Source organism: Triticum aestivum, chromosome 5B (assembly GCF_018294505.1).
Source record: "Triticum aestivum cultivar Chinese Spring chromosome 5B, IWGSC CS RefSeq v2.1, whole genome shotgun sequence".
Taxonomy (NCBI): domain Eukaryota; kingdom Viridiplantae; phylum Streptophyta; class Magnoliopsida; order Poales; family Poaceae; genus Triticum; species Triticum aestivum.
This window is the reverse complement of record NC_057807.1, coordinates 652,917,009-652,931,341: the sequence shown is the minus strand read 5'-3', so window position 1 is coordinate 652,931,341 and position 14,333 is coordinate 652,917,009. Positions and strand designations below refer to the sequence as shown.

Here is a 14,333-nt window from a genome sequence, read left to right as displayed (position 1 = left end):
AAGGTATTGATGTTACTATCAAACTTGCCAATAGAGATACTATTTCACCAATTGGCATTGTTAGAGATGTTGAAGTATTGTGTGGGAAAGTTAAATATCCTGCTGATTTTCTTGTTCTTAGTTCCCCACAAGATAACTTTTGTCCCACTATATTTGGTAGACCCTTCTTGAACACTGTTAAAGCTAGGATTGATTGTGAAAAGGATGTTGTTACGATTGGCTTAGATGATATGACTCATGCGTTTAATTTTGCTAAATTTCGTAGACAACCCCGTGATAGAGAATTATCTAGTAAAGATGAAATAATTGGTCTTGCTTCTATTGTCGTGCCTCCTACTGATCCGTTAGAACAATATTTGCTAGACCATGAAAATGATATGTTTATGAAAGAAAGAAGGGAAATAGATGAAGTATTCCTTAAACAGGAACCTATTTTGAAACACAACCTTCCCGTTGAAATTCTTGGGGATCCCCCTCCACCCAAGGGTGATCCCGTGTTCGAACTTAAAGCTTTACCTGATAATCTTAAGTATGCTTATCTTGATGAAAAGAAAATATATCCTGTTATTTTTAGTGCTAACCTTTCAGAGCAAGAAGAAGAAAGATTATTGAAAACTCTGAAGAAGCATCGAGCTGCTATTGGATATACTCTGGATGATCTTAAGGGCGTTAGTCCCACGTTATGTCAACACAAAATTAAATCGGAGGACGATGCCAAACCAGTTAGAGATCCTCAACGACGACTAAACCCTAAGATGAAAGAAGTGGTAAGAAAGGAGATACTAAAGCTCCTTGAGGCAGGTATAATTTATCCCGTTGCTGATAGTGATTGGGTAAGCCCTGTCCATTGTGTCCCTAAAAAGGGAGGTATTACTATTGTTCCTAATGATAAAGATGAATTGATCCCGCAGAGAATTATTACAAGTTATAGGATGGTAACTGATTTTCATAAATTAAATAAAGCTACTAAGAAAGATCATTACCCTTTACCTTTTATTGATCAAATGCTAGAAAGACTATCCAAACACACACACTTTTGCTTTCTAGATGGTTATTCTGGTTTCTCTCAAACACCTGTGTCAGCGGGAGATCAAGCAAAAACTACTTTTACTTGCCCTTTCGGTACTTTTGCTTATAGACGTATGCCTTTTGGTTTATGTAATGCACCTGCTACCTTTCAAAGATGCATGATGGCTATATTCTCTGATTTTTGTGAAAAGATTTGTGAGGTATTCATGGATGACTTCTCTGTTTATGGACCCTCCTTTGATAATTGTTTGAGCAACCTTGATCGAGTTTTGCAGAGATGCGAAGACACTAGTCTCGTTCTGAATTGGGAAAAGTGTCACTTTATGGTTAATGAAGGCATTGTCTTGGGGCACAAGATCTCCGAGAGAGGTATTGAAGTTGATAAAGCCAAAGTTGATGCTATTGAAAAGATGCCATGCCCCAAGGACATAAAAGGTATAAGAAGTTTCCTCGGTCATGCCGGTTTTTACAGGAGGCTCATTAAGGACTTCTCTAAGATCTCTAGGCCTCTGACTAATTTATTGCAAAAAGGTATTCCTTTTGTCTTTGATGATGATTGTGTAGAAGCATTTGAAATACTTAAGAAAGCCTTGATCACTGCACCTGTTGTCCAGCCACCTGATTGGAATTTACCTTTTGAAATTATGTGTGATGCTAGTGATTATGTTGTAGGTGCTGTTCTAGGGCAAAGAGTCGATAAGAAATTGAATGTTATCCAGTATGCTAGTAAGACTCTTGATACTGCCCAAATAAATTATGCTACTACTGAAAAAGAATTCTTAGCAGTTGTGTTTGCATGTGATAAGTTTAGACCTTATATTGCTGATTCCAAAGTTACTATTCACACTGATCATGCTGCTATTAAATATCTTATGGAAAAGAAAGATGCTAAGCCTAGACTCATTAGATGGGTTCTCCTGCTCCAAGAGTTTGATTTGCATATTATTGATAGAAGGGGAGCTGAGAACCCCATTGCAGAAAACTTGTCTAGGTTAGAGAATGTTCTTGATGACCCACTGCCTATTGATGATAGATTTCCTGATGAACAATTAACAGTCATTAATGATTCTCGTACTGCTCCATGGTATGCTGATTATGCTAATTATATTGTTGCTAAATTTATACCACCTAGTTTCACATACCAGCAAAAGAAAAAGTTCTTTTATGATTTAAGACATTACTTTTGGGATGACCGACACCTTTATAAAGAAGGAGTAGATGGTGTTATTAGACGTTGTGTACCTGAGCATGAACAGGAACATATCCTACGCAAGTGTCACTCTGGATCATATGGAGGACACCACGCTGCAGATAGAATTGCACATAAGGTACTACAATCTGGTTTTTTATTGGCCTACTCTCTTCAAAGATGCTCATAAGTTTGTCTTATCTTGTGATGAATGTCAAAGAATTGGTAATATTAGTAGACGTCAAGAAATGCCTATGAATTATTCTCTTGTTATTCAACCGTTTGATGTTTGGGGCTTTGATTATATGGGACCTTTTCCCGCCTCTAATGGTTATACACATATTTTAGTTGTTGTTGATTACGTTACTAAGTGGGTAGAAGCTATTCCAACTAGTAGTGCTGATCATAACACTTCTATTAAAATGCTTAAAGAAGTTATTTTTACGAGGTTTGGAGTCCCTAGATATCTTATGACTGATGATGGTTCACATTTTATTCATGGTGCTTTTCATAAGATGCTTGCTAAGTATGATGTCAATCATAGAATCGCATCTCCTTATCATCCACAGTCTAGTGGTCAAGTAGAGTTGAGCAATAGAGAGCTCAAATTAATTTTGCAAAAGACTGTTAATAGATCTAGAAAGAATTGGTCCAAAAAACTTGATGATGCATTATGGTCCTATAGAACTGCATATAAAAATCCTATGGGTATGTCTCCATATAAGATGGTTTATGGAAAAGCATGTCATTTACCTCTTGAACTTGAACATAAAGCATATTGGGCTATTAAAGAGCTCAATTATGACTTCAAACTTGCCGGTGAGAAGAGGTTGTTTGATATAAGCTCACTTGATGAATGGAGAACCCAAGCTTATGAGAATGCCAAGCTATTCAAAGAAAAAGTCAAGCGCTGGCATGATAAAAGGATACAAAAGCGTGAGTTTAACGTAGGTGATTATGTGTTATTATTCAACTCTTGTTTAAGATTTTGCAGGAAAGCTTCTCTCTAAATGGGAAGGCCCCTACGTTATCGAGGAGGTCTATCGCTTTGGTGCCATAAATATCAACAACTTCGAAGGCACAAGTCCAAGGGTGGTAAACGGTCAAATAATTAAACATTATATTTCAGGTAATCCTATTAATGTTGAAACTAATATTATTGAAACCGTAACCCCAGAGCAATACATAAGGGACACTTTCCAGAACGTTCCAGACTCCGAAAAGGAATAGGTATGTGGTACGGTAAGTAAACCGACCACAAACCAACTCCAATGGCAATTTTTATCAGTTTTGGATTATTTGAGAATTTTAGGAAGAAAGAAGTAGTATGAAAGGGACACGAGGCCCCCACGAGAGTGGAGGGTGCGCCCAGCCCCCCTGTCTCGTGGGCACCTCGTGTGCTTCCCGGACTCCGTTTTCTTGCACTTTACGTATTTTGGCCGGTAAAAATTCATTATATATACTCCCGAAGGTTTTGACCATCGTATCACGCAAATATCCTCTGTTTTTGTTTCGAGTTGTTCCTGCCTCAGGTTTGAGCAACATGTCATCTCAAGATTCGGAGGGAGAAAGCTATGTGGCTAATTACCTTGCAGACCCGAAGGTCTACGGGGACTTGGACCATAGTGGCTGGACCACGGAAGAAGAAGAAGACTATGAGCCTAAGGGGAAGGATGAAACAAGCACTGACGAGGATGAAGTTCCACTACCTCAACCGAGGGATATGCATGTGGAATATAAAAAGTCGAGTCTACCCAATAGAGCGAAGAAGCCAAAGATCGAGTTTATCCCTTTTTGTCTCTTGCAGGAAAATAAGCAAGAATTATGCAAAAGAGTATTAAGTCTTGAGCGTGAGATCGAAGACCTAAAAGAGCAAAATATTGTACTCAAGCGTAAATTGAGGAAGAAGTCATCTACATCATCAACAACTCCTACTTCACCACCTCTGAGGACATAATCACTTGGGTATGGGCACTCCCCTTGGCAACTGCCAAGCTTGGGGGAGGTGCCTCGGTATCGTATCACCATCACACTCCTATCTTTACCATTTTATTTAGTTTGATCCTTTTAGTAGTATCTTGATCTAGTAGATTGAAGTTTTGATATCAAGCAGTTTTGAGTTTTGCTTAGTGATCTCCTTTTGTAATCGAGTCCGTGAGCTATCTATAATAAAGATTACTGTTAAGTCAAGGGCTTTTGATATGTTGCTATGATCTTGAGAAAGTAGAAAGAATTAAAGAGTTCTTATTGATCTTATGGTTAGTGATAACTTCACATATAGAAAGTATGAGGCATAAAGGTTGTTGAGAGTTGATAAATGTAGTTTTGGTCATCGTTGCAATTAATAGGAAGTGATAAGGAAAGAGAGGTTCACATATAAATACACTATCTTGGACATCTTTTATGATTGTGAGCACTCATTAAGTATGACATGCTAAAAGAGTTGACGTTGGACAAGGAAGACAACGTAATGGTTTATGTTTTCTCACATCTCGGTTAAAGTATGTTGTCATTGACTTTCCAAACATGTTGAGCTTGCCTTTCCCCCTCATGCTAGCCAAATTCCTAGCACTAAGTAGAGATACTACTTGTGCTTCCAAGTATCCTTAAACCCAGTTTCGCCATGAGAGTCCACCATATCTACATATGGATTGAGTAAGATCCTTCAAGTAAGTTGTCATCGGTGCAAGCAATAAAAATTGCTCCTTAAATATGCACGACTTATTAGTGCGGAGAAAATAAGCTTTATACGATCTTGTTATGGAAGCAATAAAAGCGACGGACTGCATAATAAAGGTCCATACACAAGTGGCAATACAAAGTGACGTTATTTCGCACTAAGATTTTGTGTATTCAACCCTAAAAGCGCATGACAACCTCTGTTTCTCTCTGCAAAGGGCATATTTTTTACTTTATGTTCTTACTTTATGTTTTCTTTCGCACTTGAGTCAAGGTGATCCTCACATTTCCCTTTTTTTTCATTTTATCCTTTGGCAAGCTCCTCATGTTTGAAAGGTCATGATATATATATATATATATATATATATATATATATATATATATATATATATATATATATATATATATATATATATATATATATATATTCAATTGGATGTTCGTTATCATGGGCTATTATTGTTGACATCACCTAAAGGTGAATACGTTGGGAGGCAACACAATAAGCCCCTATCTTTCTCAGTGTCCGTCTGAAACTCCATAACCACAAGTATTGCATGAGTGTTAGCAATTGTAGAAGACTATATGATAGTTGAGTATGTAGACTTGCTGAAAAGCTCTATTGTGACTCTTTCTGATGTTATGATAAATTGTGATTGCTTCAATGACTGAGATTATAGTTTGTTAGCTCTCAATGAAGTTTCTGAACCATACTTGATATTGTGAATTGATTGTCACTTGAGCATAAGAAATTATATAATGGAATCTATATATGTTGCTGTTGTAAGAATGATCATGATGCCCTCATGTCCGTCTTATCTTTTTATCGACACCTCTATCTTTAAAACATGTGGACATATTTTTCGATATCGGCTTCCGCTTGAGGACAAGCGAGGTCTAAGCTTGGGGGAGTTGATACGTCCATTTTACATCATGCTTTTATATCAATATTTATTGCATTATGGGCTGTTATTACACATTATATCTCAATACTTATGGCTATTCTCTCTTATTTTACAAGGTTTACCATGAAGAGGGGAATGCCGACAGCTGAAATTCTGGCTGGAAAAGGAGCAAACATTGGAAACCTATTCTGCACTGCTCCAAAAGTCCTGAAACTCCACGAAACATGTTTTTGGATTTATTAAGAATTATTGAGCGAAAGAAATACATCAGGGGGACCACACCCTGGCCAGGAGGGTGGGGGACGCCCCCCCTACTGGGCGCGCCCCCTATCTCCTGGGCCCACTAGTGGCCCTCCGGTGTCCATCTTCCGCTATATGCACTACACCACGGTAGAGCTTAGGTGACACACTTCTGTGGGCAAAGATCAACTAATCTTCACAAACTATCTGTCAGCGTAGCTTTTAACTTTTGTCTTCGTATCAAGTGTCGGCAAAGGTATATCACTGTTGACACACTAAGTGTCGGCAACCACAAAGCGACAACGTGTCTGTTAGTAATTGCTTAATGACATCCTATGTTTCGGCATATGTGTTGGCCTTAACAGTTTTTCAGTCGACGTAGCTATGTATTTAGCAACCTAAAATGTGTCGGCGTAGGTAGGTCTATGCGCTCAGATTATGTGTTGGTGTAGGTGGACACGTGTCAATACTCAATCGGAAGGTTAGAAACCTGGCGCGAGATTTGGGCGCGCGAGCGAAATTTTCGATTGTTCATGGAAAAAATCCTCAAGTGCAAAATACCCTTCCCCCGTGCAAAATACCCCAAATCGAACCCAAACCCGTGCCTGCTGCCGCCGCCGCCGCGCTCGATCCAATCCTCTGCCGCCATCGCCGCCGCGCTCGATCCAATCCTCTGCCGCCATCGCCGCCGGCCTCGCGCTCCACCCAGTCCTCAATCCATCGTCCCGGAGCTCGCACTCCCCCGCCGCCGGCTTCGCGCTCCACCCCGTCCTCAATCCGCCGTACTCAATCCCTTGAGCTCCAGCCCTAGATCGAGGCGCCATCCTCGCGCTGCACATCTAGCCGCCGTCCGCGCACAACGCCCCTCCCCCCGACGTCCAGCCGCCGTCATCGCCAATCCCCGTTCTGCGGCTGCCGGGGATCCATCTCCCGGCTCCCGCTGCTGCTGTACCTGCTGCTGCGGGGTTCCATATCCGGGCTCCTGCTGCCGTCGGAGCTCCATCTCCGGGCTGCCGCTGCTGCCGGGGTGCCGGCCCTGCTATTGTTCGACTTCTGCCCTGTGCTGCCGGGCTCCATCTCCGGGCTCATGAGATCCGTCCCCGAGACCCGTCCGTCCGCCGCCCCCAACCCCAATCCCATTCCACGTCCCATAGTCCCCGACTCCATCCCTTCCTCCCTTCCTTGGAGCCACAGCCTCCGACAACTCCGTCCGCTTGGACCTCTGGCTGGAGGGAGTGGGCGTTGCTAGGTAAGCACCGATGGTGGGATCCCCAATTTGTTCTCTTTGTTCTTGTTTTTCCAACGTGAGTACCACCCTGTGTCTCTAGTAGATCGAACTGCTAGCTTGCTGTAACTTGAGAGTTGTACCATTGGCAGTTGCTGTGGAGTGGTTTGGACATGTTGTTGATCTGAAGCATAACCTAATCCTCCCTGCAAAAAAAGAAGAAGCATAAGCTGATCCCTCACTTAATCAGCACCTTTTTGTGTAAGAAGAGCGTGTAGTATTACAGAGGTTACTAGTTGGATCCGTATACTACTGACAACCAAAGCAGTCATAGCTTGTTTTATTTTCTAATTCTTTGGCCCGATCGATGGCTAGATTGACATGGTACTTTAGTTCCTGAATTCTAAGCATGCAAGTTTCTGAATTCTAGGTCTGCATCAGCATCTTGAGTTAATCAGATATATGTGTAACCAACTATACTGATGATATTGCTATAATAAATAATAATTCTGGAGTACCACCTCTTTTTGGAGCTAGCATGTAGGCTATAAGCTCTCATTGATGCTATAGATGGCCGGGTCGGTTTCAAATTTTTTGGGAGAAGATTAGATTCTAACCTAGACTGTAGCAGGTTTGATAGGTATATATCTCACTACAGAAAAGTCAGTTGCACAGTCAAAGGACTGAAGTGAAATATTCTCATTGGAAAAATTTCCAACTATAAATTATCAAATTGCAAATGCATAATGAGATAATTGTAAGCTAAACACAGCACGCTCAGCGTTTTATAAATATTGTTGGATTATCAAGTATGCAGTAGGGGATAAATTTTTAACGGGCTGCCTATAATGCCAGCATTGTCCCTTCTTTTTTTCCTTGAGATGGTAATATATTTTAATATGTGGCCTCAAAATCTGGAAGACGAAAGTCATTCATTTATATAAGATTGTTTGCTGTGTTCCCTCCCTGTCATTTAAACGCGCCATTCGCTGAGCAATTTACAGTAGCTTGCAAATTCAGTGTACTAGCTGAAGCACAACAATTCAGTGTACTAGCTGAAGCACGACAACACATGGTCTAAGTCGATCTCGTGCAGTAAGATAATGTGACGAATCATTCATTCATATATGTGTTCAGATGCTTCTTTCCAAACAAATGAAATGCGTTCAGGTGCATGTCTTTAGTTCTTGTTTTTCAGTTTTTTTCTTGGGACAGAAAAGTAGTATGTAATGCACGTATCTCCAGATGAGATAGAAGATAGATATATTTATGTGTCAGATACTACTGCCTGACTATTTGTGGTAATAAGTACTGGTGTTAAGTAGAATCTCCATTTGTGTTACCATCACAGGACCATTAAACGGTCAGATACGAGTCATATATTTGATATCAAGTAAGTTGTCTGATGATGTTCACTACCCTCCTAATTTGAGCTCTCTGTTTCCATATGCAGGTAAATCCTAGAATGTTGTGAGATATTCGTGTTTATTCTGGTGATGTCCTAATATTACCTGAAAATCATTTGTGCATTTGAAAAGTTCATACAATAAACTTACCAAGGACATAACTTGCAGTCCCTTGGCCTAGTTTCTAATTTGATTTAGGATCAGCCGAGTTATCTATATTATTAAACATAGTTTTCGTCTTCACAGGGTGGTTGACACATGTATTCACACTTTTCAGAGCAACGTGCAGTGGAAGAAGCAGCCTATGAACTAAAATAGTTTGCATAAGAAACAAGCGATGTGAGTATGTTATCATTTGATTTACAGATAATATGTACAACCCATGAACCATTTTCCATAGTTGTCTTGTGGACCCCTTTTCATTTTTGATGAACACACAAATGCTCCAAGACTGATTTTCGTGTCATTTAGCTAGTTTATCGATCAGATAATATTGAACTAAGAACACTAGTACATGGATTAACTATCATACGCCAGAGTAAACCAAATGGCAAGCGAGGAAAATGTGTCACACATAACACTTCAGTGTATCTGAAATTGTAAAACCTATTTGTGAAATTATAGTATCACTAGATAACTTTTCGTGTCTTGAATATAAAAATGAACTCCACATACTGCAGTTTTAAAATTAAAAATATGAAATCACATGACGTAATCTGATGCTCATATAAATTGCTTAGTAGTTAGCATACATCTATTAGTTTGGTGTTAACACTTTGATGGTCACAATCTAAAGATCACATGGCATATGCAGAACTTCACATACTACAGTTTTTTTTGGTCTGAAGCTATACATTTTAATTCTAGTTCATTAGACAACATACGACTACATTTGTTTTTGACATTTATTTTCAAACTTTGAAGTGCACAAAATCGTTGGGGTGAACATATGAGAATTTGACCATTCATTTTCAGGTACTCAACCATCTATTGCACATGGATGTGATGACTTCAGGGTGTTCGGCAGCATTTGGCTGTTACAGTATTTTGGACCAGCCAACTTGTGATCATGAATCTTATGTCTGTTCTAGACCATTTGGTGCTTGAAGTGTTTTGGAGCATATATCTTGTGCTCATGGGTGTGACTTTGTTCTGTACCATTTAGTGTTTGAACTCCTGCAGAACAACAAATAGTGGTCCTTTTATGTGGCTTGTGTTTGCTGGATGGTGGTCAAATGGCCAAACTTTGCTTTGTCAAGATTGTCCTGTTTTTGAACTTATGATCAGTATATGTATGTTTGTGAATATATTATCAATGCTTGTGCAATATGTGTTCATCTTGATCCTCTTTGTGTATTACATTTGAGCATTGTATAATATTTAAATCTGAGCAGCATCCAATTGTTGTTTTGGCTGCACACCATCTTATCAACAATTTATTTGTTGGGAAGAACATTCCAACAGAGAAACTGTCAACAAAGGTACAGCTCTAGCCATGCAGAAAAAGTGTAGGCAAAAGTACACCCATAGCTAGACAAACCATGTGTCAGCAATGCTAAATACCTTGCTAGACAGACTAAGTGTCAGCATAGGTAGGGTGTACGCTGACTTACCATATGTCGGCATAGGTAGGGTGTACATAGACAAACCATGTGTCGGCGTATGTAGGGTGTACATAGACAGACCATGTGTCGACATAGGTAGGGTGTATGCCAACTAGAAAAGTGTCAGCAAGTGAACTTCTGTCGGCAATACCTTTGCCCACAGCAAGTCCTCCGACTCTTCTATCTTCTGTCAGCATATGTGTTAGCTTCAAGTTATGTGTCGGCAAAGGTACCATATGCCAACAGATTGATGTGTCGCCAAAACTTGACCATGGTGTAGTGATGAAGGCTTTTACCTTGGAAAAAATCATGGGCAAGCTTACGGGACGAAACTCCGCCACCACGAGGCGGAACCAATCTAAGGCTCTGGCAGAGCTATTCTGCCGGGGACACTTCCCTCCGGGAGGGGGAAATCATCACCAATGTCATCACCAACGATCCTCTCATCGGGAGGGGGTCAATCTCCATCAACATCTTCACCAGCACCATCTCCTCTCAAACCCTAGTTCATCTCTTGTATCCAATCTTGTATCCAAAACCACAAATTGGTACCTGTGGGTTGCTAGTAGTGTTGATTACTCCTTGTAGTTGATACTTATTGGTTTACTTGGTGGAAGATCATATGTTCAGATCCTTAATGCATATTATTACACCCCTGATTATGAACATGAATATGCTTTGTGTGTAGTTACATTTGTTTCTGAGGACATGGGTGAAGTCTTGCTATTAGTAGTCATGTGAATTTGGTATTCGTTCGATATTTTGATGAGATGTATGTTGTCTTCTCCTCTAGTGGTGTCATGTGAACGTCGACTACATGACACTTCACCATTGTTTGGGCCTAGAGAAAGGCATAGGGAAGTAATAAGTAGATGATGGGTTGCTAGAGTGACAGAAGCTTAAACCCTAGTTTATGCGTTGCTTCGTTAGGGGCTGATTTGGATCCACATGTTTCATGGTATGGTTAGGTTTACCTTAATACTTTTGTTGTAGTTGCGGATGCTTGCAATAGGGGTTAATCATAAGTGGGATGCTTGTCCAAGTAAGGGCAGTACCCAAACACCGGTCCACCCACATATCAAATTATCAAAGTACCGAACGCGAATCATATGAACGTGATGAAAATTAGCTTGACGATAATTCTCATGTGTCCTCGGGAGCTCCTTTCTCATTATTAGAAATAGTTCATGCTTGTCCTTTGCTACATAAAGGATTGGGCCACCTTGCTGCACTTTATTTACTTTGTTTACTTGTTACTCGTTACTATTTATCTTATCACAAAACTATCTATCACCTACAATTTCAGTGCTTGCAGAAAACCTTACTGAAAACCGCTTATCATTTCCTTCTGTTCCTCGTTGGGCTCCACACTCTTACTTATCGAAAGGACTACGATAGATCCCCTACACTTGTGGGTCATCACACCCCCCCCCCCCCCCCCCCGTGTCTCCCTCGCTCCCCCTCGATCTGGATCGGGGAAACGGCGCCCCGACCCCGCTGCCTCGTCCCTACCCCGCGTCGTCGGCCGGCGCCGCCCGTCTCCGCCGACGCCTTCTCGTCTCCTTCCCACACTCGACCTCCTCGACCTCCTTCTCGATGGCCTACACCGAGGCACGCCCGCCCTCTCCCCGTCAACGCCCATGAGGCCTCCCTTCCTTCCCCGTCTCCGCCTTTCCTCTCTAGCGTCGCGACCACCGCGCCCCCGACCGGGTTCGGCCACGCCCGCGGTCATCACCCCCTCCCCGTCGCCCCGCACTCAGGCCACGCCCCATCGTATTCTTCTTTCCGTGGCCACGTCGCCCGCTCGCATCGCCCTCTACCGCTACCTCGGACTGCCGCCCTCCGCTGCTTCCCGCGCACAGCCCGCGCCTGCCTACGCTTCCGCCTTCGCCCACTGCAGCCTGCCGTCTAAGCCTGCAGATGTCGCGCCGCCGCCTCCCTCTGCTCGTTGTTGCACCCTCACCACCTGTCCCGATGGTGTGCCGCCTCGGCCCCGTGCTGCTGCTGACCTCCTCCCTCCTGTGCATGTTGCTCTCCCGCAGCCCCGCAGCTGTTGCCCCCGCCGCCTCTTGTCATTTCCCCCGGGAGCCGCTCCCACTCCTTCTGCTGCTCCTCCCTCCTGCAGCCGCCGCCGCTGCCCTGGCCTGGCCATCGGCTCCTGGGCTGCTCTGCCATTGCCGCTCCCATGGCCACCCTCACCGCACCGCGCCGCCTGGGTCCGCCCATACCCAGGCGCCTGTTAGCCCAGTCGCTGGCCCGGGGCACTGACGAATGGGGCCCAGCCCCCCTAAAAACGAAAAATAGGAATAACAATAAAAAATTAAATAATTAATTAACTTAATTAATGATGCCTAATTAACCTATTAACTACCTAATTAGCATAACTAATCTGGTTAGTTAACTAGACAGTCAATGGCAGGGGGGCCACTCCCTATTGACCAGTCAAAGTTTGACTGGTCAACTGGGCCCCCCTGGTCCCACATGTCAGCCAGTGTACAATTTTTGTGTACACTGTGCTGGGTACATCTAGCAATTTAACATTAATTTCGAATTAAAATAAATTAGAAAATGAATTAAAACTTTGGAAATTAATATAAAATAATCCGTAACTCGGATGAAAATACTTTGTACATGAATGTTACTCAGAATGACGAGACGAATCTGGATACATAGCCTGTTCGTCCACCACACATCCCTGGAATAGCGAACACGCGACTTTCCCCCTCCTGTTCACCTGTCCGAAAATGCTAAACACCGGGGATACTTTCCCAGATGTTTCCCCCTTTCGCCGGTATCACCTACTACCGCATTAGGGCACACCTAGCACCGCTCATTGTCATGTCTTGCATCATCATGCTTATGTTTGCACTGTATTTATTGTTTCTTCCCCTTCTTCTCTCCGGTAGACTACGAGATCGACGATGCTGCTACCGAGTATGACTACGGAGTTGACGACCCCTCCTTCTTGCCAGAGCAACCAGGAAAGCCCCCCCTGATCACCAGATATCGCCTATTCTTCCCTCTACAGCTTGCATAGAGTAGTATAGCATGTTACTGCTTTCGATTAATCCTTGCTGCATAGGCTGTCTTTGTTGCTACAGTTGTTGATACCTTACCTGCAATCCTAAATGCTTAGTATTGGATGCTAGTTTATCATGTGTGGCCCTACATTCTTGTCAGTCTGCATTGCTATACTATCGGACCATGATCACTCGGGAGGTGATCACGGATATATAATGTACATACATACATACTATAACGATGGTGACTAAAGTCGGCTAGGCTCGTAGAGTACCCGCAAGTGATTCCGACGTGGGGGCTGAAAGGATAGGTGGCTCCATCCTGGTAGAGGTGGGCCTGGGTTCCCGATGGCCCCCGACTGTTACTTTGTGGCGGAGCGACATGGCAGGTTGAGACCACCTAGGAGACAGGTGGGCCTGGCCCTGGTCGGCGTCCACGGTTACTTCATAATAACACGCTTAACGAGATCTTGGTATTTGATCTGAGTCTGGCCAGTGGCCTATACACACTAACCAACTACACGGGAACAGTTATGGGCACTGACGTCGTGGTATCAGGCGAAGCCTTCTTGACGTCAGCGACTGAGGGGCGCGCGCCAGGTTGGACCGCGTAACGCAACTTCCTTTGTAATGGAGGTTGCTAGGTATGCTCACCAGCCGCCCATGCAACGTGCAGGTGTGCTATGGGCGATGGGCCCAGCCCCTACGCGCTTAGGATTTAGACCGGCGTGTTGACCTCTCTGTTGTGCCTAGGTAGGGCTACGACGTGTTGATCTTCCGAGGCCGGGCATGACCTAGGAAAGTGTGTCCGGCCAGAGGGATCGAGCATGTTGGGTTATGTGGTGCACCCCTATAGGGAAGTTTATCTATTTGAATAGCTGTGTCCCTTGGTAAAAGGACGACCCAGAGTTGTACCTTGACCTTATGATAACTAGAACCGGATACTTAATAAAACACACCCAGACAAGTTCCAAAGACAACCCGATGATCGCTTTTCCACAGGGCGGCGAGGGGAGGATCGTCGGGTAGGATTATG

The 14,333-nt window shown here is 43.0% G+C and overlaps 1 long non-coding RNA gene across 1 annotated transcript; it reads left to right on the top strand.

The window, feature by feature from the left end:
• Positions 1–6,629: 6,629 nt before the first annotated feature.
• Positions 6,630–9,978, top strand: LOC123117414 (uncharacterized). The gene is made up of 3 exons (XR_006457366.1): positions 6,630–7,291; positions 8,951–9,012; positions 9,649–9,978. It is a non-coding gene; the product is annotated as an uncharacterized lncRNA (long non-coding RNA).
• The last annotated feature ends 4,355 nt before the right edge of the window (positions 9,979–14,333 follow it).